This window comes from Delphinapterus leucas, chromosome 3 (genome assembly GCF_059928025.1).
Source record: "Delphinapterus leucas isolate spDelLeu-1000000601 "Yukka" chromosome 3, BTC_Dleu_Yukka2, whole genome shotgun sequence".
NCBI classification, from domain to species: Eukaryota; Metazoa; Chordata; class Mammalia; order Artiodactyla; family Monodontidae; genus Delphinapterus; species Delphinapterus leucas.
The window spans coordinates 93,845,473-93,873,222 of NC_143131.1; the positions used below are offsets into that span (position 1 = coordinate 93,845,473).

General features: G+C 36.9%; 1 pseudogene across 1 annotated transcript in view; it reads left to right on the forward strand.

Moving 5' to 3' along the window:
• LOC111162828 (small integral membrane protein 20 pseudogene) overlaps positions 1-26,595 on the forward strand; it is a 79,908-nt pseudogene extending 53,313 nt beyond the window's left edge. Inside the window, exon 3 of the transcript XR_016392732.1 lies at positions 1-26,595. This exon is cut by the window's left edge and continues 24,960 nt beyond it. The product of XR_016392732.1 is annotated as a small integral membrane protein 20 pseudogene (transcript).
• The last annotated feature ends 1,155 nt before the right edge of the window (positions 26,596-27,750 follow it).

Genomic DNA, 27,750 nt, shown 5'->3' on the forward strand with positions numbered 1-27,750 from the left:
CAAAGTTGTTTTGTATTCCTCTGTCAGTCCTAAGCCCTTTCCCTTCTGCAGTGTTTGCAGAGGCCCTGAGACTTTTAAGGGTGTCTCACCAGAAGAGCTGGAATCTAGATGGAGATAGAACGATAAAAAAAGAAAATTCCAACGATTATTAGTAGGTTATAGTGCTTTTACCTTGCTCTTTTACTCTCGCTCTCTTCTTTTTCCTGATTAGGGAAACTATTTAAAAACCATGTAGAACAAGTGCAAGATTAGGTTCTCAAAAGATCATTGGAGCTTTCTCCTACATTTTTTGCAAGACAAAAATGGGGTTAATTGAAGAATGACAGAATTGAAGGCATGTTTCACTTGCTTTGAGCAAGGTCAGCTTTAATATAGAGTATTTGTATCATTCATTCTGAAAACAATTATGAGCTAATTTATATATTAGAGAATTGCTGCCTAAAGCCATTAAATTATCCAATTGAGTTCCTACAGAACTCCTCAAAAAATTTATAAGATGAAAATAAGAACATTTAACATTCTATATGTTATCAGGTGAAACTTAATTTCATGACAAAGTCTATATTATTATTGCATTTAAAAATACATGTTATTATTATGTTGGAATTGTCCGCAACTAGGACTGAGGACTTTTATAAACAAAAATAAGAATGGAAGCTTCTTTTCTATGAGAGTCTTGGTTAGTCTTACGTTTGTTTTGGAGATCTAATAGCTGCCATATGTTAGACTTATTAAATGAATGATGTAATTTAGGCTGCCTGTTGTCCTGCCAACTGCTCCATGCTGCCTCCTCATTTTTAGCGTGTGTTACTCCAATATGTCCATATATCACCCAGCAGTAGCTTCTTATACAGTCGTGTTAGTCCTTGGGCCCTTAACCCCATCCATCACCTACATAGGCTCTAGCTCCTTCCTTCCAGAATTGAAACTAATGAAAAATAATGGTAAACCTTGGCAAAGAGTGTGCTTTAAGGATGATAATCAACCCAATATTCTGCCTCTTGAATAGAAAACCAAGGAGAGGGTTGATGCTTGAGACAAAAAACACAACGTATGATGAAGAGAATTCAACCTTCTTCACAATATGAAAGACAGAAAAATGCTTTATCTTTTGTGAAACATTAGATGGTATATTTCTCCACCCTAGTGAGCGAGATGGTATAATGAAGATGATGAGAACAAAAATAAAGTCACTTATATTGTATGCCTTTTTCTTGTACCACTTCTGATGGCTCCTATCCAGGAAGATAAAAAGTTCAATCTGAGTATTTCAAATATTTATGTAGCTATAAACCACATATTTTCCATTTTTATAAATGGGGAAACAGAGGGCCAAAATTGATTAATGAGTTACTTCAAGTTGCCATACATGTATCAGTGTTTTTTAGAAGAAAATTTGTATGTATTAAAAAATTATATTGGGAAAAATCCATTATCAATTATTCTATCAATTTAACTGAAATCTATTTCTTACCAGCCTGGGTTGCATTGTGCTACAAATATCTTAGGACTGTTTCTATTGCCATTTTCCAGTGAGTAAATCGGTTAGTGAGACTTTTTTAAGCATTAGAAAGGAATCCTAGAATTTGCCACGGAGCAGCTTCAAAGACTTATGTCTTTGTATTATGTCTTATGTATTCAAATGTTAGGACTACTTATTTTAACTCAGTATCTTAATATATTTTCAATATGGCAGATTTCTTTTAGCTACTTTGCATCTTCATGAATTTCAATGTTCTTCTATTTTTTTCTTTAAACCTAGGAACAGATAGATCATTTTCTTTAATTTACACCTTTTGAATGGTCCAGCAGAACCTAAAATTAATCCTTTCTTTTACTGGGAATGCTTAACAGTTGTACTCTTATGTAACCTGTTGGCTCCCACTTGTCATCTTAATGAACTTCCCCATTTCCTACTGTTTTACAATCTGTCCTTTTGGCATCTTAAAACTTCCTGCACCCTTCTTCCTATGGTAAGTGTATTAGTTTGCTAGGGCTGCCATAACAAAGTACCACAGACTAAGTGGCTCAAGCAACAGAAATTAATTGTCTTACAGTTCTGGAGACTACAAGTCCAAGATCAACGTGTCAGCAAAATTGGTTCCTTCTGATGATCATGAGGAAAGGATCTGTTCTAGGCCTTTCTCCTTGGCTTGTGTATGGTTATGTTCTCCCTGTGTCTTTACGTCATCTTCCCTCTGTACGTGTCAGTATCCACGCTTCCTCCTCTTATGAGGACACTAATCATATTGAATGAGGGCCCACCCTAATGATCTCATTTTAACTTAATTACCTCTGTAAAGACCCTATCTCCAAATATGGTAACATTCTGAGGTTAGGGCTTCACCGTATGAATTTTGAGGGGACACAATTCAGCCTCTAACAGTGGGAAAGAAGAGCACAGAAATATTTAATGTCACATGGCATTTCTGGGGTATTGAGATTCTTTGGATCTCAAAAATACAGGTGTTAATTATCAGGCAAGAAATATATGAATATGCTGCATAGTGGTATTAGTCTTCTAGCTGTCAAAATGTTAACCTGGTAGGATTTACCGCCCCCCCCATGTATGTCAAGAAAACAATGCAAGTTGAGTTAGCAAATGTGTGGAGAGTAGAGATCCTAAAACAGAAATGGGGAAGGAGATCCTCCAGAGCCTTGCATACCAAATGGTAATGAAATTTAGATATTCTTTTTAATAATGTAGGGGTATCTTCATTCAGATTACAACACATTCATGTAAACCAACTCTGACCCGTCCCAACATTTCACATTCATATATTATATTGAATATATGCTATTTCATGGGAGTCAACAATGTAATTTCTCTATTGTTTTCAAGTCTTTAAATGTAGAAAGAGATCCTGAAATAATTATAAATGGCCAAACAGATCAGAACCTATTTCTTGCAATTGCTATAAAATATTGAACTATGCAAAGAATCACATATTACTAGAAGGCAGATGAGCTGAGAAACTCTGTCAATAGCTTTGACTTTTAATGCCATGATTTCCTCCTCTGAATTAGAAGTTGTGATTGTACTAGAGATCTGAACTTTCTTTCATCATGATCTAGTGAAATGACTTAGGGGAAGGCTGGTGGGTGCTTAAATTCTAGAGATGGAAGTTAGCTTGGGGGTTGATCCTGGGGATTTTTACCAAATCAAATCTATATCTGTCTGCTCTGATTGCTGGGCTTCCAGGTTAGTTCTGGGGACAGCCCAGGGAGTGAAGCCCTGAATAGGGCAAGTGAAGGGTGGAAGGGGGATGTCCCAGCCTCATCCTTCATGAAAATTGGCCTGGTCTCTTAAAGGGTCACTCTGGATTAAGAATGCCAGATCAGTGGATGAGCTGAACCTACTTCTATAGTGGTCATATTCAGAGAAGGAGACAGGGAAGGAAATGGGGACTCCAAATAGCTCCACTTAGCTGCCTCTGTGAAAGGTTCTCAAAAAGGCTGGCATGTCATATATTCAAATTTAAAATGTTCCCTAAAAAGCATACATTTCTGCATATTGCCCATTTTGCTTCAGTCAGTTCTGTATAAGGATTATATTACACTGGAGTGTTTTTAGCAGGGTCTTATAATTTCCTATATTAATCTCCTTGGTGTTCTTTAGAAGTCACATTTTTGGAGTTACGTTTAAAATAGGGTGAGTTTACCTTAGAAACAGTGGGGATTACTGTCATGTGTTTTCTAAGCAGAATTTTCTTGAGCTATTATAAAGGATAGTACTCACTAATATGCTTAAGTTGAGAAATTGCTGTTTCACTAATGGGTAAAAATTGGATGGCTTATCTCTTTTCTCAGAAAGTATTAGTGATTTCCTGTGGGAGGAAAAAAGTGGGAGAAAACCCTTCCTACACTCTTCCCCAGTTTCCTGTTTTATTTTCTGTGTCCTAAAGAGAGATGCATCCTGTCCTCCTTTCCCAGTTTATCACTTCCTCTCTTATACTCAATCCCCACACACCCACAGGGACTGATTCTCACTTCTACTGTTTTTGTTGTGCATTTCATTTATTTCTATAATCCTTCCAAATGACTCAAAAAAGTGGATGTATATGCATTCTTAGAGGTGTCATCTCACTTGTGTTTTTAAAGTATAACACCAAATGGAATTTTAATCAACCTTCCTAGGTCAGTTAAATAAAAAGTTTTGGTATAAACCAAGAGTTACAGTTACTGGTATTTATGGAGTTTTCAATAATGGGGAAAAGATTATGGTTGTAAATGATAATTCTTCACCTTTCAGGTTAGGGAGCAGAATGATCTAAAGGCTCTCTCCTGTCAGTTTTATCCATGACATGAAGAGATCAATTCAATGTGTATATTCTTCAGATTCTCAAGAGTCTTCACTGAAGGGAGGGCCTGAGCTCATTGTGCGTGTGTACTATCAGTCCTTGGTAACGTGGTGGATATCTTGGACTCTTGTATTGACATTTTGGAGATTTTGGGGCCTTTTTTTCTTTTCTTTTTAAAAGCAAGTTAAGCATATGCTAGAGTCAGTGGTTATGTTAGACTATATAGTTTTAGAGGAGAATCAGTAGGATTTGGAAAGGTCTTTTAATGAAAGACTTAAGGAAGTATCTGCTTATTTTCTGGAGCAGAGATGAAATGAATTAGCCAGAAGGTGATTGGAAAAATAGGAATTTATTCCTCTCTATGCTTATATGAGGACAGAGGGCTGAAAGGAAAATATTTACAGGCATGTTGATTGATCTGGGAATGAATTGGAAAGCATTGCTAAGGATAGACGGTTTTTGATAAATGGTAACCATCCTCAAGATGATAAAAACACGAGGAAGATAGGAGACAGCACATCTTTCCTTTTTATAGGACCAGTCAGTATTGCTGTATAGTTCAACCAATGAAGCCTTTCAAAGAGAGAGTTCCAAAGAGATATGCAAATACATTTCCAAAAAGAAAGGGACAATCTGTTTAAAAGCAAGAGCTTTTATGTCTTTGCTGGCTAGCAGGTCAGGGATGTATCCCAAAGTCAACTAAATTATTAGTTAGTGTTGCTGTCTGTGTAAAATGGCTTTACCTGGTTAAGAACCTTTCCTCAGAGACATGAGGAAAAGGGCATAAATAATGACACAGAGAGGCTTTTGAAAAGTAGGCAAAGCTAGTGTAATCCATCAGAAATATATTAACAATTTATTGGACTCAAGGTATATCTACTATTTCTTCTCTTCAAATGAGCTAAGGACCCACGATGTTGCTTGGTCTGTGAGAAGAATTTATTGGAACTCTTAACATGTCAAACTATTCTCAACATTCAAATAAAAAGATGTTTTAGACAAATGAAAGGTGCAGAGAAAAATGAGACTGGAGATCACATAGCCAGAGCCCAGGAGACCACCACCACTAACTGAGTGAGTGCAGGTTAGTGCAGGGCAGCCTGAGATTCACGGAAGGAGCTTTGGAGGCAAAAGGGAGATGCTATTCCTGACCCAAGGGCCCAGAGAAGGATTAAGATCCCAGGCTGGGAAACGTAAGACTCTAACTATGATGCAAGTTCTGTAAATGATGGACTGAAACCTAGGCAATCTGAATACTTGAAGGATAGGCGTAGGGAGCCCCACAGAATAAGAACAAACTGCAGAGAAATTACACTGACTTTTGGCATAAATGGGTGACCATGAAGCTGAAACCTAACAATGAAATAAAGAAGCCAACGTATTGGATTTAATGTCCATGCAGTCCATATCTGTGTCCAGTGGGACTGTGAATCAGGAGGTGGGTCCAGCATCCAGTCTCATCATAACTGGGATGCAGCTATATCCCGTGCTTAGCTAAGAAGGAAGCCCAGGAAGGGGGCATGGAAACTGCAGCCCTCATTTCCATCATGCTTCTCTGGAATATGAGGGCATGGCCACTTTGTTAGCATTCTTGAAACTGGACTTTTGTCAAGATTATATTTGTTAAGCCTTGTCAGTTTTTACCTGCAGAGAAAAATGGTTGCAAAAAATATATATATATCATTTGCTTGTTTCAGAGACAGGCAGTATGGGAGATCTTGGGTGGGAGAAGGGGTCTGTACCGGCTTTCAGGGAGAATCAGTGGACAGAGGTGTCCATGGCAGTGATTCTCGATGTGGGGATGAGGTATTTTGTCCCAGAAGAACATCTGGCATTATATGGAGACATTTTTGATTGTTAGGACTGTAGGAGAGCATGCTACTGACATCTAGCAGGGAAAGGCCAGGGATGCTACTGAACATCCTACAGTGCTCAGGAATCCCCACCCCCACCAAAAATTACAGGATTCAACATGACAGTAGCGCAGAAGTCAAGAAACCCTGATCTAGAGGCATGTAGATGATTTAGTTGAAAATAGAGAGAGGAGTGATTCTTACCACCAGGCCTGGTGCAGAAAAGGAGTGGACTGAGACCCTGTGAGTGGGAAACTGCTAGAAAGCAAATAGTGTTGCCAGGTGGGTGGGGGGGTAGGATGGAATGGAGTGGGGAGTATTTGGAGGAACATCCTTCATTCCTTAACAAAAGTTTCTGGAGGAGAAGCCAATATCTGTTACTTTAGAGAGGGAGTTAACTTTCTCCCGGTTCCTTTTCTGGAGGGATCTGTGGTGAGAACACTTCTTGCCTATTTATGCTCACTTTTTACTGTCTTCAGTAAAAGCCTATGCTTCTTCCTATTCCGCTGAGTCTATGCATTGAAAGTTCACCAATGCCCTCCACTTTGCTCTTCTAGCATCACTTAATAGTCTTTATTCTGCTTAACTCTCTCTTTCTGCTGACACTGTTGTCCACACATTTTTTTTTCTTGAAATTCTTTCCTTTCTTTAGTTATCTACACCCTTCTGGCTCCTCTTTTCCATCCCTAAATTCTTCTCTTGCCCCTTTTCTAGTTCAGTGCCTGCTCCTGGTCTTCATAGTTATGTCCTCTGTCCTACTTTCTTTAACACATTTTGCTAGTGATGTTGCCTCTTCACACTCCTCCATCAACTCACTGTGGATAATTCTTTTATCTTAAATGACCAGTCCAGTATTCTCTCTTAAGTTACAGACCCTTAGTACAAAGCTGATCATACTCTTTTTTATCAGATAGGAGGTTGCATGATTCTTTTAATAAGCCCACAGAGCAAAACTCCTCTGATGTGTACCTGATTTGCTTCTTTGGTGCCTGGCTTTCTCTGTAGCTCCTGAATCAGCTTTGCTTCAAGACTTTGGATTTTTGCTCCAGTGGGAAGATTCATTTATCCCCAGTAAGTGAGCATCCATACTCACTATGTTACTTATCTACCAAGGTTCTAGTCTAGTGACCCTGTACTATTTTACCCATACAAATATATTGTAGATGACATTTCAACTTCAATAAGCTTAAATTTTGCAGTCTCCCACTAATGTGTCAATTCACAATTCTTTTCCCTTCCACTTAAATCTTGCTATCCTATCTCTCCTCTGCAATGCTGGTATTTAGGCAAGAGTCTGTACTTCCTTGGGTCAAAGAGTGGAACCTATAGACATTTCTGGCTCTGAGATAGAAGCCAGTGGGCAAAAATTGGGGTGGGGTGGGGGGTAGGGAAGGCTTTTGGAACTTTTAAAATCACATGATGCTGGCAGCTGCCACACACCAATGGTGCTTGGCCCTGGCACCCTTAATGCCTCTTCTGTTTAAGTCTTCCTGCTTCATATGGCAATTAGTACCCTACAGAGCTGGAACAGTCAGGTCTTGCGAGCTTTTCGGTAAGAGTGAAGGAAAAGGATGTGGGATGGGGAGAAATAGAAGGGAATTAAACCAACTTCCAGGGTTTCCTTGTTCTAGCTATCAGGCAAATATTTAATAAGCCTGACGTGCTTTACTTTAAATACAGTTTTGAAAATTTGCGTAAATGAATCTCTGCAAATAAAGTGCTATTTCAAACATACTATTTAAAATTTGCTCTGGTAAATTCCACTGGGTTACAAAGAGTGCATAAAAAATAATTATGCTTTCATTTCATAGAAGCTGTACTTATTTATTATCAAGTTTGTTTGCATTTATTCCACATTTGATTACATAATCACATGTCCATGAAAATAATTTCTGTTCTGCCACTGGTCAATAGCTATATTAAAACTGCTTGCCTGAAGCTGGCTCAAAGAGAAGTAAAAAATCTGATCTTACTTCTGCTTGCTTTTCTCAGTGTTGAAAGACAGGATGAGAAATTTACACTAAAAGTGTATTCTGTAGACCAATTCAGGAATACTACACCAAATCCTTAACAGATTTTCACTTCTCTTTGTGCTGTTACATTTTATTCTTTGATGCCATCAGCTTTGTCTTTGCTTCTCAGGAAAAAAGAAAATTATTAGAGGTTTTTCCTTTGTTTCCTTTCCTTTTCTTGTCTTGTAAAGTAAGGGAAATTACTGAAGGTAATGAGAAATATGTGATATTGTATTTAGGCTACACTAGGTAGGCATTTACCTCAATGCTTGATTAATTCACAAAGGAGGATATGAGCAAGGTCAGAAATTCACTTAGTTCAGAAAGACATATAATTTCTGTTTTTCCTAGCATTTTAACTGTATTTCCTGAAACATTACTTGTGGGAGAGAAATCAAGCTAGACTTAATTAGTCACCAACAGCATTGGGTATTCCTTAGTGTTGGCAGAAAAGTTCAGGAAAGATATCTGAAACACCCATAGTAATTCGGTTTAATTGAAATTTTTACTTTTTAGAACTTCAAGTTAGATCCTATTGTTTCTGTGAGTTGATACCTGGCAGAAAAAAAACCCACCACATTTCATCCAACAATGCAAAAATTAGAGGGTTTTTGGTTTGATTTGTTTGTTTTCTATTTCTGTGGCACACCACTGTTAGAGGTAACATTTTATCCATCTCGAAAAGTGCTATTTATAAGGCAGATGAAATTCTATTACTGCCAGTTTATAGAAGCATGAATTTCATAACGGCAAAAGCAAAGCTGAATGCAGCCAGCAGGTAGCCCTGTTTTCTGATTGTTTCGTCTTGTAGAAAATGTCACCAAAGTATAATTTTGCTATTTTGCTTAGAAATTATATGGTGTGCCTAGGTAAAGTCCACAGAGCACAACATGAAGGCTTGGAACAAATCACTAGGGTCTGAGGAACAAGTGAAAAGGAAATTCCGTGTTGCAGTCTAAATCATCAGGATTCATTTATTCCTTTATTTTTATTAATATGGTACTAGCAAATCTTTTATTAATATGACACCAGCAAATCTTTAGTTGCAAAATAGAGATATAGGTTATTTTCATGTGGGATTTTTTTTTTCTATTGTAAAAAATTCAACCCTCAGCTTATGAACTGTCCTCCTTAGGTCCACATGAAAATATCCGTGGGTAGTTATTTGCCAAGTTCTGACAGATTTCCACATTTCTCTCCCACATAGTTCGTTCTCCTTATGGAACACCAAATAATCTTTAAAAAATTTAAATCAGGTCATATCATTCTGCTTAAAAAACCTTCAATGGAGTTTAGTCCCATTCAGCTTCAAGTAAGATCCATACCCCATACCATAACATGACCTACACCAGCTTTCTTACTTATTTTGGTCTTGGGACCCCTTCACACTCTTAAATATTATTGAGGATCCTCAAAACACCTTGTTTACGTGCGCTATAACTATTTAGATTTATTATATTAGAAATTAAAACAGAAAATTTTAAAATTGAAAAATATTAATTCATTTAAAGACAGCAATAATATATAGTACATAGCACATTTTACTGAAAATAACTATTTTTCAAAACAAAAAATTACTGAAAAGAATGGCATCGCTTTACATTTTTGCAAATTTCTTTAATGTTTGGCTTAACAGCAGATAGCTGGATTCTCATATCTACTTTTTCATTTAATTTATTACAGTAGCACATATCCTTTTGCTCAGGTCCTCTTCACTTTGGTCTCCACAGAGAGATCTTCTTTTTCCACCCACCTATACAGTCACCCTGTATCCCATTACTTTGTTTTACTTTCCCCATAGCATTTAAAATTATACAAAATTGTATTATCTATGTCTGTGTTTATTATCCATGTCTACCCGCTCATTTGTAAGCTGCACTTAGGCAAGGACCTTGTTTGTGTTGTAAATCATAGTGTAATAGTTTTCTATTGTTGCTTAACAAATTACCCCCACATTTAGCAGCTTAAAACAGCAAACACTTATTATCTTACAGTTTTTGTGGGTCTGGATTTATGTGCGTGTGGTATAGCTGGGTACCTCTGGCTCAAGCTCTCTTTTGAAGTTGGGTCGAAGGATTTCCTCTCAAGCTCACTCCTGTGGTTGTTGGCAGGCCTAGATGATCTACTTCTAAGCTAATTTATGTGGGCCAGGGCTGCCTCTGTCCCTGGCAAGCTGGCTTTCCCTAGGGTGACTGGTGAGAGAGAGAGAGAGAGAGAATTTGAATGAACCTAAGACAGAAGCTACAGTATTTTCATATTCTAGTTTTGGAAGTGACATCCAATCACTTCTGCCATTTTTAGTCATTAAAAGGAAGTCACTGGATCTAGTGACTCGGAGAGGGGATTACACAAGATGAATAACAGGGAGTAGGGATTACTGGGGGTGAGAGGCTGCCTGCCATCATCTGTATCCTCAGGGTCTAGCATTATATCTGGCACATAGTAGGTGCTCAGTTAATACTTGTTGAATGAGCATAGTGCCTATAGAGTACTTAGTTATATGCTTGTTGTCAGAGACTTTAGCCTTGTTTTCTGAGCAGAAGGGAGATTATTTGCCTTAGAAGGCTTTTAAAATCCATGCTATTATTCATCGCTCCTCTAGTATGTTGTATTATGTAGGTAGTTGATACAGGCCTACATAGAAGGGAAAATATTAATTTCTTCTATGGAATAAGAAGACTTGCTGGTGTCTTCTGGGGCTTAAAGTGAGAAATTGGGTGAATACATTAGTCCGGGGGCTGTGATGTATTCCTGCAGGGGAAATAGAACTTCCTGCCCAATAATGTATGTTTGCCCATTCTTCTTACTTAAAATTTTATCATCTAGTGAGATTGTGCTATTGTGGGGCCATTGCTCTCTCTTGGTGTCTTCATTTGCCTTCTCTAGGTTAAGGAAAACACTGAGTTGTCTGGTTGGCCATATTTGTTCTAAGATGCAGGAATTCCAAATTCATTAATGTTATCCATGAACAATTGTAATCATTTTCTAAATAAACGTAATATGCTTAATTAATTTATTTACTAAATAGAACTGCCTTAGAGTATCTCCATGTATCTCTACACTATAGTACTATTTTATTTTGGTCTTTTGAAGGAAATTATAGCTAGTCTTCACTTTCAGTCACAGTATAATAACTTTGGTTTTACACCTGTTTCCAGGGCTGTGTACATAGGTTACATATTGGTATGAATTCCAGGGGTGTGTACATAGGTTACATATTGGTATGAATCAGTCTTTAAAATTGTTTTCGTGACACTTAGCTGAGACTACGACAACAGTGATAATTTCAACTGAGAGTCAGAATGGAGGAAGAGATACTCTCCCCGCAAAGATTCTGTGGGAAAATACATGTAAAACAAATGCTAACATATATACTCAGTGTTCATGTTGGTAGCTCTCTTTCCTTAGGTAAAGTTTGGCCGAACTCCCCATTTTCAGGTTGGAGCGTTCTCTTTTTGTGGACACATCCAGATTTTAATTCAGTCTCTATTTGCAACCCAATAAGAGCTGTCCTTAAAACAAAGAAGATGATAAGATTTGGCTGTCATTCTATTAGCTACTTACAATCTCCATGTATTAAAAATATCCCTGGGGAGTTATAAGCATGACAAAAAGCCAGAAAATATCAGATTGTTCAGTACGTGTGGTCAACTGCACAGTTAAAGTTGTAATCAAACATCAAGATTTCTCATAAATTATGGAAATGTTTTGAACAAAGCCCCTGATGGCAATGAAAGGAGAGGAAGTCCTAGATAGTGAGAGTTATTAATATATGGCTAAGTTACTGAGGACATTTGTAGAGTCTTCAGACTCTCTCAAATACTGTTTCAGCTCAATTAATCTATGATTCCCATGGAACAGTATTTTCCAGAAGTATTATGGGCAATTGGTTAGTCTTTATGCTGTTTTTCAAAAACTTAAAATCATTCATAATTTCTAATTATGAATTATTTTGAATATACAAAAATTATAATAGACATGTATTTACTCACCACACACTGAGATTTAAGAGATGTTCATATTTTGCCATATTTTTTTTTTGTGGACTCTCTTTTTAATTAGGTTTTACTTTTATAGCTAAAACTCCAGGTTTATCTCGTCTCCCTCCATTTCACTATATTGAAGTCATTCCATTTCCATTCATGTTTTCTTTATTATACATGTGTATATCCATAAAGAATGCATGGTTTTGCTTTTGTGTTTATTAAAAAATTTTACATGAATGGTTTCATATTATATATGTTGGACTTGCCTTTATGCTCTTCTGCCATCTCCATGATAGCAGGCCTGGTTAACCTGTTGGGCCCAAGACAAGGAAAGGCACAGACCTAGAATCTAGAATGGACTTGGAATCATCTAACAGCTTTGTGTCAAGCCTGGCCATGCCAGGCCTTTAGCTGAAGCCCGACTGACCTGCAGACAAGTGAGCAAGCAATAAGTGCCTTTGTTGTATATCACTGAGATTTTGTGGTTGTTTGCTATGCAGCAAAAACTGACTGACATATATTTTTATTATATATTGTATTAGGTATAACAGCATGCAATGTAGTTATCTGTATTGTTCCATATGGTTAAGTAATTCATCCATTTTTATTCATTTTTTATGAGAGAGACTTAAATTTCTTACTGGATGTATTTTTCATAATGTCTCTGGAAACTATTGTCTTTATTTCATGGTATTTTATTTCTGTAAACCAAAAGTATCTGTTCCGAAAAGAAGGTGTTTAATGCTAGGTACGTTGTGATGCCTTCCACCAGTGGACCCAGACAAAATGAAATACAGGACAGCTATGGGTTAGGAACTGAGGATTGGCTTATATAATTTCTTTTTTTTTTGCGGTACGCGGGCCTCTCACTGTTGTGGCCTCTCCCGTTGTGGAGCAACAGGCTCCAGACGCGCAGGCTCAGCGGCCATGGCTCACGGGACCAGCCGCTCCCCCGCATGTGGGATCCTCCCGGACCGGGGCACAAACCCGTGTCGCCTGCATCGGCAGGCGGACTCTCAACCACTGCGCCACCAGGGAAGCCCATAATTTCTTAATTATATACTTAAAGATCTCAAGTATTGTTAATTCATGACATAGTTTATTTGGTATAATAACTGGAATAGGAAAGAGAAATTTAAAACTATATTGTAAAATTACTAGTATGGTTAGAAAAGCCATTCACTCTAACGTGTGGTTGGTGTACCTTTGCAGAGAAAAAAGCATCTAGAAGAATTTCACTAATAAAAATATGTTTTGTACCATAGATGACAGTGTTTTTGAAATGTAGGAAAGCGTTCCAAATATTGTTTCCTTCTCAGCATGGGTAACTGATGCTGTTTAGGAGGCTTACAGGATGGAAATTATGTTTGTTGTAATCATGCAATTATTTTACATTTGAAACAAGAGATACTCACACAAAACCTACCACTCAGACCAAGACATGTGAAAGCCATTAGTGGTAATGAAAAATAGACTAAAATGAGATTAGCCCCTCTTGCATTTCCATACTACAGTTCATGGGAATAATAGAAACTAAGTCCAGTGAGTCACAAGTCTTCTAGGAGGCCTGCTTTAGGAAGTCTCCCTGAAGGGATCATTCAGGCCTGTAAATACTTACCAGTAAATCATAACTTCTCAGAAACCTTTAGGTTGGAAAGGGATGAAGCCGATCCTGGTCATTTTTACTTTTTTGCTCTAGTTGAGGGAGAGAATGGGAATTGGCTAGATGACTGTCATCGTTTCAGCTTTTAGAGTCTTGAACTAAAAATAATAGCTAACACTTATTGACTACTTACTCTGGCCCAGAAACTGCTTTTTTTTTTTTTTAAATGTAAACCTTCATCCTCAAAAGAGCAAGGTAGGGATTGATAGGGCCCTTTTGCAGATAGCGAAACTGAGGCACACAGAGGTAAAATGACTGACCCAAGGTCCGTGGCTGGTAAGTGAAGGATGCTAGATTGAACTCACCTGTCTCTGGCTCTCTGTGCTCTTAACTTTACACCCATGCCCCCTCTTAGTGGACAACATGAACCTAGTAGCTGTTATATGTGGACATTTATGTAATATTGTAAAATGTGCAGAGGAAAGCAATTCTATTTTTAGGCCTTTTTCCTTATTTGAGAAAAGTTATACGATGCCGCTGTCTACAACTTTGAATTGCAATGAATGTATCTCTCCCTTACAACTAGCAGTGTATCTTGTCTGAGATGAAAAAGCTTTGAGTTTGGTCAAATGACTGTTTATAACTTTGAGAAGGAGACTTGGAAATAGGTTTGCTAAAGGGGATTCCTTGACTTATGTTGACTATAGCAGAACTGTTTGTTGCCTGGCCCCAAACTTTTTCCACCATCTCCTCCCATTTTGTTCACATTTCACGTAGAGAAAATGATCTGAGCCACGGGACATGTGCTGGGGGCTCCTGGGAAAGATTTCTTCCCCGGTGAGAGAAAGCTACCCTTCCCCATGCTTTTTTGTCTTTGAAAGTGATGTGGAAATGTGATATTTGGAGCTTCTGTATTCACTTTGAGACTATGAAGAACAAGAGAATTATATAGAGTTGCAGCTTGAAGTCATCTGATTTATCAACACTGAGCGAGAGTTGGAAGCGTAAGCCTCTGACTGAGTTGGCTCTTGAAGGTAGTCATTTGTTTTACCATCCTTGTTGTTGGTAAAAACTATACTTTACCTCAACTCTTCTGTTTACTAGATGTTCATGAAAAAGTTTTATCTTGTAGTAATTCAAATATCAAATTTTGTGATCTATATAATATTCACATATAAGTTTACTATAAACTTTTGCACAGTAAGCCAACTAAATATTTGTTGGTGTTGAGGTCACCAGATTCTTATCTTAGTGGTCTTCCCAGTTACTGTACAATTTTAAGTCATAATTAGTAATGACAAAGAATTTTAATGTGAATTTTTCCCACAGAGCCAGGAGCCTGATTTTCTCTTAAAATCTAGACCTTTAGTTGAATTTTACATTTGGTTATGTTCAGCATTGCAACTACACTTTCAAATAGTCTTGATACTGCAGGAGCAAACTCCAAGATTCTCTCTTGAAAAACCTCTCAGGCCTGTGTGGGACCCTCTGCCTTTTTAGGAACCACCCCTTTGTCTTTGCTTGGTGAAGTCCAGGCAACAGTCAATACCTATTAAGCAGAAATAAACCTGAAGTCAATTTATGGAAGGTGTGGTTATATTAATGGAATGGTGCACGCATGAGAGAGGGAGAGGGAAACAAGAACGAGAGTCACTGTATCTTAGATCACATTCATTAAAGGAAGAGTCCAAGACACAGATTTAGGTATATGTGAGTTGATGAGGAAGTGATTTTCAGGACAAATCTGTAAGGGAGTAAAGGAAGCAGGATAAGGAAGGCAGAGAAGTTGAACAATGATAAAGTCTTGGGTAAAGTCTAGCCTTAACCTGATTCAGAGGGCTCTGAGGCGTAAATGGTCCAACCTGGAGCTGTCCTGCTTTGAGGCAAGAGGACCAGACTCTGTATCCCATATCGACCAGTCATTGGCCATCCCCTGGGGTGGACATAGTGGGGGTGATTACGGTGATATAATTTCCAAGGCATCTCCCGCTGAGGTAATGCTCTGGAGAAGGTCACAGGTACAAGCTGTTAGCAATAGCAATTTGAAGAGCCGGGAAATGGGCATATTAACCTGTAAAAGGGATTTAAGAGAAGCACCTACGGGCTTCCCTGGTGGTGCAGTGGTTGAGAGTCTGCCTGCCGATGTAGGGGACACGGGTTCGTGCCCCAGTCTGGGAGGATCCCGCGTGCGGGGGAGCGGCTGGGCCTGTGAGCCATGGCCGCTGAGCCTGCGCGCCCGGAGCCTGTGCTCCACAATGGGAGAGGCCACAACAGTGAGAGGGCTGCGTACCGCAAAAACAAAAAAAAAGAGGCACCCACATCATCTACTACAGGTTTACTTTTGGGTAGGAACCTGAAGTTTAAGGAAAGAGTTGAATTTAATTCAAAACAAGTTTATTGAATGCCTACTATGTGCAAAGCAATATACGAGGACAAAGGGGGTTACAATGTGAATGATCTGTTGCCTTCAAGAAGTGCAGTGTATAAGAAATAATTAAACATACAAGCATTATATTTATTCCTTAGATTTGTCTCCAGTATCAGGCTTTGTAAGTTATAAATTCCTATAAAGATAGTTACCTTCTATACTGTAGTATTCCTATAAAGATAGTCAAGTGAATTTGAAAATGTCTACTCTAAAATTAGATATAAATTCTCTCTGAGATTATTTTTAAAAATTATAGCCTACTGTTAATACAAAGAATTGAGTTGACTCTTCAAAAGTTTAGACTTTTTCCATGCATGTGAGAACAAAATTACATACTTTTAGAAGTGGAGGTCTGGCATTTTTATAGTTCATTTCTTTTTGGTTTCGTTCCACTGAGTGAAAAGAAATGATTGGCTTTTATGTGTTACTCAGAGAAATCTGTTATACTTTATACTCTTTACTGTGCACACAAGACATGTTTCTGCTGTGGCCACTGCATCAAATATCATTTTTTTTAATTTATTTATTTTAATTTTGGTTGTGTTGGGTCTTTGCTGCGCGCAGGCTTTTCTCTGGTTGTGGCGAGTGGGGGCTTCTCGTGTTGCGGAGTACAAGCTCTAGGTGTGCGGGTTTCAGTAGTTGTGCCTCATGGGCTCTAGAGCGCAGGTTCAGTAGTTGTGGCGCATGGGCTTAGTTGCTCCGCGGAATGTGGGATCCTCCTGGGCCAGGGATCGAACCCGTGTCCCCTACATTGGCAGGCAGATTCCCAACCACTGTGCCACCAGGGAAGCCCTGCATCAAATATCTTGATGGTTCTATAGATGACCTTACTTAAATTGAAAAAATTGATTAGTGGTTTTCTGAAAGAATTCTGTCTGGTTGTCTAAACTTGAGCTGAAAAGGTATGGTGTATATACATGGAATTTTTCTACTAATGTTATGGTAGAAAATTTAGTATTTATTCTATAACATGAGGCGATAAGAAACTATTGTATCCCCTTCATTTTTCCAGGTCAGATTTTCTCCAAGTTCCCATCCTGATGGACTGCCAAGAAATTAAATCTTAATCATTATTAAGACTCTTTCCCTGCCACCTTTATCACCCAAATGTTTTAAGAGTTCTTTACAGTTCAGAACATTATATCCTCGGTCTTTAGTCTTTTTTTATTTAATTTTTTTTATATTGGTAGAGTTGGTTTACAATGTTGTGTTACTTTCAGGTGTATAGCAAAGTGATTCAGTTATACATATACATATATCCATTCTTTTTCAGATTCTTTTCCCATATAGGTTATTACAGAATATTAAGTAGAGTTCCCTGTGCCATACAGTAGGTCCTTGTTGATTATTTTATGTATAGTAGTGTGTATATTTAATCCCAAACTCCTAATTTATCCCTCCTCCCAACCTTTCCCCTTTGGTAACTGTAAGCTTGCTTTTGAAGTCTGTGAGACTGTTTCTGTTTTGTAAATAAGTTCATTTGTATCTTTTTTTTTTTTTTTTAGATTCCATATATAAGTGACATCATATTTGTCGGGTTTACTTCACTTAGTATGATAATCTCTAGGTCCATCCATGTTGCTGCAAATGGTATTATTTCATTCTTTTTTGTGGCCCTCAGTCTTTAGTCTTGACTGTTCATATCCTAAGTTACATTATAGCATTGTCATTTCTGTGCCAAGACTGGGCATAAGATCTTTCCCTAAGGTTCCCATGGACATGATTCTTAGTATTCTATGCCCATCACTCTTCCACAGGTTACCTTTAAGAGCCATAAGAAAGCTACTCACCTTTTGGAAGAGGGTATGTGGATACATCTGTGTGGAGATGAGCTGTGGTCCCCTACCTCTTTAAGAGAAGCTCTCCTACTTCCTCCTCCCCCTACCTCAATTCCCTCAACTTTCTCTTCTTTTTCTTTGGAACCCCAGTAATTCCTTCTATGAGTTTAAGTTTTTGAATATAAAATCCAGGAGAAGGTATTATATTCTGGGTACTCAAAAGCTTCTGTTTTATATTTGGACATGAAAACATTTGAGGCAAGGCAAGGGGACACATAGCTTAGAAAATCTTGGGATGGAGAGGGGAAAATACCTATGGATGGGAGAATAAAAAGCACATAGTGATATTTTGATAAATTATTCAGCCTTTTATTAATATTTGTTTTTATTTAAGACCTTATTATTTTTTAGAGCAATTTTAGGTTTAAAATAAAATTGAGAGAAAGGTAAAAAGATTTCCCACATACCCCCTTACCCCACACATGGATGGCTCCCACCACTATCAATATCATTCACTAGAATGGTACAGTTTTTACCAAGTATAAACCTACATTGACCCACCATAATCACCCTAAGTCTATAGTTTACCTTAGGGTTTACTCTTGGTGTTGTACATTCTATGGGTCTGGACAAGTATATGACATATATTCATAATTATCATATAGAGTATTTTCATTGCCCTAAAAAATCCTCTGTGCTCTGCCTATTCACCCCTCAACACCAACAACCACTGATCTTTTTACTTTCTCCATAGTTTTCTTTTTCAAGATTGTCATAGAGTTGGATCATACTGTATATTGCCTTCTCATATTAGCTTTATTCACTTAGTAATATGTATTGAACTTTACTCTGTCTTTTCATGGCTGGATAGCATTTTTCCTTTTAATGCCGAATAATATTCCATTGTCTGAATGTACCGCAGTTTATTTATCCTTTCACCTACTAAAGGACATTTTGGTTGCTTCCAAGTTTTAGTAATTATGAATAAAGCTGCTATAAACATCCATATGCAGGTTTTTGTGTGGATGTAAGTTTTCAGTTCCTTTGGTTAGATATTAAGGAGCACAATTGCTGGATCAAGTGGTAAAAGAATGTTTAGTTTTGTAAGAAGCAGCCAAACTGTCTTCTAAAGTGGCTGTACTATTTTGCATTCCTATCAGCAATGAACAAGAGTTCCCGTTGCTCTGTATTCTCACCAGCATCACGTGTTGTCAGTGTTCCGGAGTTTGGCCATTCTAATTGGTATGTAGTTGAATCTCACTGTCATTTTAATTTGCATTTCTCTGATGACATATGATGTAGAGCATATTTTCATATGCTTGTTTGCCATCTGTATATCTTCTTTGGTGAGGTGTCTGTTAAGGTCTTTGGCCGTTTTTTAATAGAGTTGTTTGTTTTCTTTATTCTCATATTTTTCTTCTTCTTAGAAGAATAAAAAACAAAAGACATATTGATGTTCAGTGTTTAATTGTTGGTATTTGTTCTTTAAAAATATATTAGGAATCAAAGATAACCTTGTTCTAGTCAACATGTCCTAACCAGAAGAAAGTTTCTATTTATGTAACTTCTTTTCCAAAGAACGTTAGAGAAGTTGAGCCAGTAAATCAATTGCAGGTAGAAATAACGACATAAGAGGAAACTTTTGCTTGTTGATGTGTAGCTTTGTGGAAATAGGACCATTCAGAAGCAGACCTATAATGCATGCTGGGAGGGGATCGTGGTGGAAATGGGGATGGGAATTGGTAGAACCAAAAGAGGTTCAACTCTGACACAGGCCTGGACTACTATGTTTGGCCCTCTCTCCATCCTATTTAGGTAATTCCTCTGGCTTTCCTTTGACATGTGTCTGCAGAAAGGGACATAACATGGGAAACCCAAGGGAGAATTTACCTTTGAAAGGAATTTAAGGATATTATGAGACAACCAGTTAAAAAAAAATGAGATGCCTTCTAAAATTTCTGTGAAGTCTGTAGGAGATAACTATTATGTAAATAACCACAAATGGATAAGGTATGCAGAGTTAAATTTGTTCTTTAGTTCTAGGTGTTTTTGACATACCATGTTACTGCTTCATTGCCAAGTTGGAGAAATAGAGAAATCTGAATCTTAATAATTTTCTCTTGATTCCTAATGTCCATTTTTGCAGAAAGGCATAAAAACCTTTGGGTAAAAATTGAGATCTAATCACAGCATAGAGATTGTTTACATATATCTACAAGAAAAATATTACCATACAGCTAGATAATGAGAACTCCTTATCATGCAATTTCTAATTTTCCCTGTGAGTAAGTGCCTTGAAGAATGTACCTTATTAAAAGAATGAATTCTGGTTACTCATTTTGTGTTCAGTGCCTATCAGGCCTTCCTAGTGGATGTGATTTCAATTTTTCTTACCAGATAGAACAGCTACTCTGCTCATCACAAAGCAGTGTGTTTATATTCCAAGATTTGTGATTTGATAACTTTACTAACCTAGTACCATCCCGTTGTTACTAACTAGTTGCTTTACATGGTTATTGTATTTTATAGTGTAAAACTGGAATTGGGACTTTAAAAAGTCTCTAATTCAGAGGTTTCCTTAAAATTCCCTGTGATGCCTTTAAAAATATTCAAATGTTTATATTCAGATATTCAAATGTTGAATCAGAGTCCCCAGGAACCCACTAATCTTGTCCTTCACTGTTCTTTCAAAAATGATACAACCTAAATCATCTTATAAACCACATAGTAAATTGATAAGTGTGGGGATACTGTAGCTTTCTCATTCAATCAGACTTTAAATATATAAGCAGAGAATTGTAAAATGAGAAAATGGCCTCAAAATAAAGGCAGTTTAGTTTTAAAGGCTTTCTACTTCATAATCCCTTTGTGTTTGAAACAAATCTTAAAGTATTATGAGACTCTATGAAATCTTTCATCACTAATTGGAACAAAAAATGCTGTTGTCCTCAATTGCAGTCTCTTAATCTGCCATCAATCACTATGGGATAAAATATGGACCTACCCTTATGTTTACAGTGTTTAGTGGATGTTTTTGTAATGTTTAGTATTTTTTCATCATTTATATTGACATTTCTATCAAGAGTTTTTTTTAAATTTTCTTTGAGTAAGAATTTGGTAAAATAAAGTGCAGAATGAAGATAAAGATATTGATGGTGTCTATTTTTAGAGAAGAAGGGCTTCTTTCCCACAAAATAATCTGAAACTTTAAAAATTAAAGATTTTATAATAGGGACAAATTGTTAACCATGACATTGATTTTGTTTTCCGTTTAAGTGAGTAATCAAGTCAGAGAAGAGTTACTTTGTTTAGTTTTGCCTATCTGAAATCTATAAATGTAATCATTCTGTGTACTTCTGTACCTTCCTTTTACTGTTCAGTGATGGGTTTTTGAGATCCTTCTTTATTTATACTCTTAGTATATAGCTCACTCATTTCCACCACCATGGACATGGCAGAGTGTAAATATTCAAGTTTATTTATCTATTCTACTGTTAATGGATATTAGGATTATTGTCAGAATAATGTGTTGTCACAAACACTATTGCTGTGAATATTTTAAAAAATATTTATTGATACATAAATACCATAAATTTCACTCATTTAGAGTGCACATACAGTTCAATAGTTTTTATAATATTTATAAAATTTTGAAAGTTTCAGCAAAATCTAATTTTAGAACATTTCATCATGCCAAAAAGAAACCCTGTACCTATTAATAGTCACTCTCTACCCTCACCTCACCTCTTCCTTCAGTCCCTGGCAACCACTAGTCTACTTTCTATTTCTGTAGATTTGCCTATTCTGGACATTTCATGTAAACAGACTCATATAACATGTGGCCTTTTGTGTCTGGCTTCCTTCATTTAACACATTGTTTTCAACATTCATCCTTATTGTATCAGCACTTAATCCTGTTTTATTGCCAAATAGTAGTTCATTGTATGGATAGATCACATTTTGTTTGTCTTTACATCAGTTGATGGACATTTGGGTTTCCACTATTTGTGAACAAGTGTTTGTGGGGACATAATTCTTTATAAGTTTCATATGTAGATACTTAGCAGTGAAATTGCTGGGTTATATAGTAACTCGATGTATCATATTTTGAGGTACTGCCAAACTGTTTCAAGAGAGTCAGTATCATTTTACATTCCCATTAGCAATGTATGAGAGTTCCAGTTTCTCCACCTCCTTGCCAACACTTATTACAGTATGTCTTTTTGATAACGGTCATCTTAATGGTGTGAACTGGTATCTCATTGTGTTATTGATTTGCATTTCCCTGATGACTAATGATGTTGAGCATCTTTCCATGTGCTTATTTCATTCATATATCGTCTTTGGAGAAAGAAGGTATATTCAAATCCTTTTCCCATTTTAAAATTTGACATTCGATTTTTATTGTTGAGTTGCAAGAATTCTTTACATATATTATAAATATGTGCTGGAAACAAACCCCTTATCAGGTATATAATTTGAAAATGTTTTCTCCCATTCTGTGGGTTGTCATTTCACTTTCTTTTTAAAAAATATTTATTGATTTATTTGGCCGTGTTGGGTCTTAGTTGCAGCACACGGGATCTTTGTTGTGGTATGCGGGATCTTTCGTTGTGGCACACGGGCTCTAGAGCACGCGAGCTCAGTAGTTGTGGCACGCAGGCTCCAGAGTGCGCGGGCTCAGTAGTAGCGGTTTGTGGGCTCTCTAGTTGTGGCGTGCGGGCTCTAGAGCACATGGGGTCAGTAGTTGTGGCACATGGGCTTTGTTACCCCGCAGCATGTGGGATCTTAATTCCCCAACCAGGGATCAAACCTGCGTCCCCTGCATCAGAAGGCAGATTCTTAACCACTGGACCACCAGGGAAGCCCCCTATTTCACTTTCTTGATGGTGTCCTTTGAAGCATAAACATTTTAAATTTTAATACAGTCCAACTTCTCTTTTTCTTTCATTGCTTGCGCTTTTAGTGTCACATATAAGAAACCAAAGATTTCTTAATTCACAGTCCCCAAAACTACTTCAGAGTCCCAAAGACTTATGCCTAGGTTTTCTTCTAAAAACTTTATAGCTTTAACTTTCATGTTTAGTCTTTGATCAATTTTTGAGTTAATTTTTGTATATGGTGTGAGATAGCGTCCAGTTTCATCTTTTGCATGTAGATATTTGGTGGTCCCAGCATCATTTATTGAAAAACCCCATTGAATTGTCTTGGTACCTTTCTTGAAACCAATTGAATGTAAACGTAAGGGTTTATTTCTAGACTCTAAATTCTGTTCCATTGACCTATTTGTCTATTCTTGTGCCGGTACCACACGCTTTAATTTCTGTAGCTTTGAAATCAGGATGTATGCCCTTTATCTTTTACATTTAATACGATAACCCTTATTTGATCTCAGAAGTTTTACATTTTAGTAGTATAAAATTATAAAATATAATAAAGAAAAAATGAATAATACTCATAATACCGCCAACCAGAATTAGTACTTTAGGACATTCTTTTGGTCTCTTTTTAAGCAGCATTGTAAACTTAATTTTCAGTTGATCCACATGCAGTGTGATAAGCAGTGAGCATATTTTTCTTCCGAGACAATCTTCATGAAGTTCTTGTGTAATATTTAAACTTTCATATTTTAATAACTTAGATATAATTGAAACACGTAAATGTCAATTAATGACAAAGTGAGTTTTCTATTTGCACCTTATTTTTATAGTCTTCAATGCTGTTTGTAAGGGGAGGCAGTTTACTTTCTTATATAATGCAGAGTTTTTACTGAGCTCAAGTAAGATTACTTTGAATTATATGGTTATTTTTACTTTTATATAACTTCTATACCATTACACAATTTCTGTTATAATCATAATCAAAGCTGTCAGTTTGCCACTTAAAAGCGCTTTATGAAGATTGTCAAAACCAGTGGTTACTCAGTTAAACAACAAAGATAATCAGAAAAATTATGAAACATAAGCATATTCAAATAGAATCCACTGGATTCTAAATATTTACAAATATCAGCATTCTACTATATTTCCCCAAAGAGAAGTCTTTTCCAGGAAAAGTGAAGATTCAACCTTTTGCTTATTTGTGTTTGATTCCTAACTCTAGGCTATGAAGTTTTAATGCTTATGTGAGACCTCTGCCTCCCGAGGCCTTTGAGAAAGTCCCTTTGAAATACTTCCTTTGTGGGGGATGGGTGATCCTCCACCAGGAGTTGGGGCAACAAGGGCACAATAGCCCTGATGATGTGAAATCAACTGTACTGACAGATTGGCGAAGTGTGGGAAAAGTATACTCATAAAATATACTCTGAATTAATACAATAGAGATCCAGATTCCTCATACATAGAGAAAAAATGACTCAAAATAAAATTATCTCTAATTGATAGAATGCTAAAACCAAGAGTCATTCTTTCTTTTTCAACACATATCAGATTTATCACTGAGTCTAATGGACTGTACCTTCATATATATGATAAATCTGTCTACTTTTCTCCATCTTAGAGCTCTACCTTAAGCCTAGCTATGTAATCTCAACACTACATGTCTTCTGGCATCTGCTCTTGCATACTTAATCCATTCTCCGTACAGTGTACAGATGTTTTAGAAATGTAAATTGAGTCATGTTACCTCCCCATTAAAAACCCTCCGATGTTTTCTTGAGTGAAGTAAGTCAGAAAGAGAAAGACTAATACCGTATGCTAGCACATATATATGGAATTTAAGAAAAAAAAAATGTCATGAAGAACCTAGGGGTAAGACAGGAATAAAGACACAGACCTACTAGAGAATGGATTGAGGATATGGGGAGGGGGAAGGGTAAGCTGTGACAAAGTGAGAGAGTGGCATGGACATATATACACTACCAAACGTAAAATAGATAGCTAGTGGGAAGCAGCCGCGTAGCACAGGTAGATCAGCTCGGTGCTTTGTGTCCACCTAGAGCGGTGGGATAGGAGGGTGGGAGGGAGGGAGACGCAAGAGGGAAGAGATATGGGAACATATGTATATGTATAACTGATTCACTTTGTTATAAAGCAGAAACTAACACACCATTGTAAAGCAATTATACTCCAATAAAGATGTAAAAAAAAAAATCCTCAAATCATTAAGGAAGTGGCAGACATGTTCAATGAAGAAATATGTGTGCTAAGAAAAACACTCAGATATATTTATCTTCATTCCTAAGAGTATGTGAATAATATAACTTGAAATATAGTAATGGTTTAATGATGATCCAGAAAAGTCTTCTAATCCAGTTAACAAATAAAATTTCTTATTATTACTTTTTTGTAGTGTGGCATGTCTGGCAGTCTGCATAAAGGAAAGTGGAAGTATAGAGGGAATAAAATTGAGAAAGCTTAGTAATAAATTGCCATCATGCACATGTAATATTCTGCTATATTTCTAATAACCTCTAAGCCATAATTTTCTAATGGAGTGAAATAACTGTCAGAGGCAAAATCAGTACTTTCACAGTATACACTAATGTTTTGTGAAATTAGAAATTGACCTTTTTTGCTTTCTTTTTTCCTTTTAAAGAATAAATACAAGTGGGTTTAGATATTTGGAGTATATACAGCACTTGAAATACAAATCTCTTGATGATCTCTGCTGAAAAATAATGTGTGTTGTTATGTGTCTTCTTCCTTATTGATAATAGATTATAAATAAAACTTGTTTCTATAAAATATGGTTAATAATTAAGACAATTTTTGTTTTAATATTTGGCAGGATATGTTGCTCAGATTACAACTTGAATAGAAATGAAATATTTTAAAATTAAACACTAAGCAATTAAAAAGTGAACACTATTTTCTCCCACAATGCTTATGCTTAAAATTCATACTAACTTGGAGTGAATATTCATATAAGATCTACTGTATGATAAAATTTTTTTTTCCACAGGGAACAAATTGTTGACTATAAATCAAGCTGCTATACTAGCTCTGTGAAGTAGCTATGAAAACATTTTAGGTTTTAAGTTTTTTTTTTCCTTGTTTCTCTAGTTTTATTGAGAAATAATTGACATATGTCATTATATAAGTTGAGGGCATATAGAGTGATGATTTGTTTTACGTATATTGTGAAATGATTTTGTATAAGTTCTTGAGATTGTTTAGTTGCTCTTACTGCATTCAAGCCATTTGGCAAGTTGTTGTTCCAGCTGGGGTTGTTTGAAAGGAAAGGTGGATGTTCCACATAAAATAGTACAGAAGTTTCTAATTCCGTGGAATCTATCTGCAGATTGTTGGGTTGGCACATATTCAAGATATTTGTTACTTTTCAGTTTCTATCACTATAGTCTCTTTCATATTTGCTGCTATGGAGGTGATATAGTATAGTATATAATTAAGGCATTGGCGCTGAAGCCTACAGGGGCTCAAATTCTAGCTCCACCAGTTACTAGTAATGTGACCTTTGACAAACTATTACATTTTCTGGGACACAATTTTTTTCATCAGTAAGATGGAGATTTAAAAAAAAGTTCTCATGGGTCTCATGAGAAGATGAAGTGGGATGTTGCATGCAAAGCACTTAGAGTTATTTCCAGTAGGTAATAAGGCACAGCTCTCAGAAGGTTTTTGCCTACACTTTCTCATCTTTCTCTACTCCTAGGTGATCTTAGCTTTGGGAGAATGGAAGGAAATACATTCTCCCCCAGATTAAGGAGATGGGGCCTGAGATCTGCTTGACTCTTAGGACAATAGGCATGTACAATCTCATGAAGTGAGGAGAGGTTAAGGGAAAAATGGAAAAGATGTATTGCAGTGCCAGGAATATTCAACCCAGAGAAGGAATGCACGGACCAGTGAGGAGCAGCCTTTAGGGGAGCATCATCAATGTGAGCCTGAAAATTCCCCTACTCTCGTTCTTATCTGGTTCACCTTCTGCCTTGATTTACGATGCTCTACACTTTCATTCTACAGTTGAGCCTTGAAGAATGTGGGGGTTAGGGGCGTGGAGCCCCCAACCCCAGTCAGAGATCCATGTATAACTTTACAGTCATTCTTCTGTATCTGCAGTTCCACGTCTGCAGATTCAACTGCTGGATCATGTAGTACTGTAGTATTTACTATTGAAAAAAATCTGTGTATGAGTGGACCTGTGTAGTTCAGACCCATTTTGCTCAGGGTCAACTGTACTTTGCTGTTGTTGTTGCTTGTTTTTGTTTTTTTTTTTTTTTAACTAGTGGAAGTTTACATGTTAGCTGATAATTTGGGGTTTTACAGTTGTGGAATTGTAGGTTCCCTTAATCAGAATTCTTATGTGAATGGTCATAATTGGAATCAGATCTTCTTTGGGAAATAGCATCTTCTACACTGGTGCTTCTGTGTTATTGTCATTTCCTTTACACTGTAGGCAATGACTGTCAATCCAGAGAAAGATGCTATCGGTAGATAGCATGAGATGATTACTTAGCATGGAGCTTAAGGAGAAGCGTGTCACTGTAGATTATTTGGATATTTAACCACCTTATAAAAATGCCATATAGTTTAAAAATTCACAGATATTTCCAAGCGTCTCAGCTAGGCCAGAGCATGAGGGAGATAGTGAGATTCAGACCAGTGAACAAGATCAACTCAACAGTGCTCACAAAGTACTTTATTAGAAGCATAAAGTACACGTCCCATTGTATTATCAGTATTTTCACATCTTTTTCCTTAAGATTTAGGGCTCCTTGTAGGAAGTTATATAATCTTATTTGAGTTTGGATTTCTAATGCTCAGTACATGTGTACTGAATGAAGGAATGAATGAATGAGCAGACTTAGGTCAGTTTACCTGTGATGTA